Genomic DNA, 2,110 nt, shown 5'->3' on the forward strand with positions numbered 1-2,110 from the left:
TTGTGAGAGTAGAATGGGTGTTATAATGGAGAACGATCAAACAATGTCTCACCATGGGTAAGTTATCGACCACATAATACATGTTTGTGTGCAAGAAATACATTACCTGGTCTGGTTTTTGTAAAGTTTATTGAGCCCTAAACACGATGCAGACGCATATTTTCAGCAAAGCCGTCACATTTGTACAAATAATTGATTTCACATTTTACGTTAATCAGCTTTGACAGATCATGTACCCAAAGTATTATAAGTAGTGTTGTCCTTTGATATCGATAACATAATATTATGTTTGAATGTAACATCTACATGTTGCGGTATTCTATTCACGTTTAATTTATTTTTCGACCTGTTTCCGATTTGGATGAAGATTACATAAAGATATTGTATTTTCCAGATTTCCTAAATATCCTAATTTACGAAACAAGAAATTAAGAAACAATTAGATTCAGACCATGAAACGAGATAATTCTCTCTTCTGAAGGACGCCTTCTCCTTATTTAAGCCTGTGCTAATTACATTTCGATGTATCTTGCTTTCTATCGAGCAGGATACCAAACAAAAATATTACATAGAGATGCAGTACCAACAATATTCACTCACATATCTCACATAAGGTGAGTTTAAGTTTAGTTATAAGTTTATAGATAAATTTGCAGCTATTTCGTTTTTGTATTCTACATTAGCATGGAAAAAATATTTCAATACAATACAAATATTCTCTATTGCACAAAATAATTAGTATGAATAACTATTTTGGTAATTACCTGTGATTATTCCTTCTATAAATAATTAGTATGAATAACTATTTTTGTAATTACCTGTGATTATTCCTTCTATGTGCAATGTGTAAACATGCAATGCTTGTGTATTTGTGTGCTCCACGTTAATATGTGCCATTCTTGCAGGTAAAGTTATAACGACCAGAGCCGACACTATACACTTCTAAAGAAAGTGAACAAGAGGAAATATTTTTTTTTTATCACCAAAAGTCGGAATTGTTCAGTGCTTCGTAGTCATTGTATTCTAACTATATTGAATAAAAATCTTATAAAGAAGTTTTTGCTTTTATTCTTTAATCGCATTGAGATAATCCCCGAAATATACTAGAAGGTCGTCTACTTCTTGTATCGAGAGCCGATTCGATTTCCGGTTAAGTCAATGAAAAACGTGTATTTAATTTTTATAAATGGGTAGGTATGTGATTTATAGCAACCAAAGGGTGGCCGCAATGTCGTATTAAAATGATTCTATAGTATATGTGGACTAGATGGACCGTCCTCGACCTCCTCGGCCATAACACCTTGCGAAATGACATAGATTCAAAAATGATAAATTGACCTTTAACAAGTTTGTCCATTATAATTACGTTGAATAAGTGGTTCTGAATCTGTCACCGCAATACGGTTCTTCTTAGGTATCTTTCTATCAGGGTACAAATAGGTATCGTTTTAACTAATTTACTTGTGGTTCTACCCACCCAGGTATGGATACTAGGTCGTTATTTCTGTATTTAATTAATCATTCAATTTGTAATGTATATTTTTTTAGATCTTGGACTAACATGAAATATTTAGCCAATAATAATGTCGATAAAGACATGGAACGGCACTAGTGGTTCTGATACAAAAACATATACTATAGGTACGTTTCTATAACAAACCCGCTACACGAGTACAAAAGACGTTACGAAGATAGTATATTTATCTCTTTTTAACTTATGACGGCTCACATGAGTGCGAAAGACAAAACCTATGTTTTTCTTTCGTCTTAAATATGCTCCGTCTATTCTATACAAGGTCTTTGATCTGAACAGACGCAAGATAACAACACCTACGACCCCTCGAAAGCCGACCGACACCCAATCTTACTCGCGCCAGGCGATCGCTCCCACCGGCTTCCCTCCCGGCCTAACCACACCCGGCAGACCAGTGCCGAAGTGTGGGGTTCCGGGAGCTCACCGGCACTTAGTTGCGACCACCTGTCGCGGGTCGGGGGCCGAGCCGGACCTAGCGAGCCCTAACCTCGGACTTTGCCGAGGGGTCTCGAAAGGGGGGAGTTGCCCACCACTTCCACGAACGAAGCCGAACGAGTGTGCGCAGACAGCAGAAGT

The 2,110-nt window shown here is 37.1% G+C and overlaps 1 long non-coding RNA gene across 1 annotated transcript; it reads left to right on the forward strand.

Moving 5' to 3' along the window:
• The first annotated feature begins 438 nt into the window (after positions 1-438).
• Positions 439-1,055, forward strand: LOC126381681 (uncharacterized). Its single transcript, XR_007568918.1, has 2 exons — positions 439-614; positions 906-1,055. It is a non-coding gene; the product is annotated as an uncharacterized LOC126381681 (long non-coding RNA).
• The last annotated feature ends 1,055 nt before the right edge of the window (positions 1,056-2,110 follow it).

The sequence above is a fragment of the Pectinophora gossypiella genome, unplaced genomic scaffold (assembly GCF_024362695.1).
Source record: "Pectinophora gossypiella unplaced genomic scaffold, ilPecGoss1.1 Pgos_81, whole genome shotgun sequence".
NCBI classification, from domain to species: domain Eukaryota; kingdom Metazoa; phylum Arthropoda; class Insecta; order Lepidoptera; family Gelechiidae; genus Pectinophora; species Pectinophora gossypiella.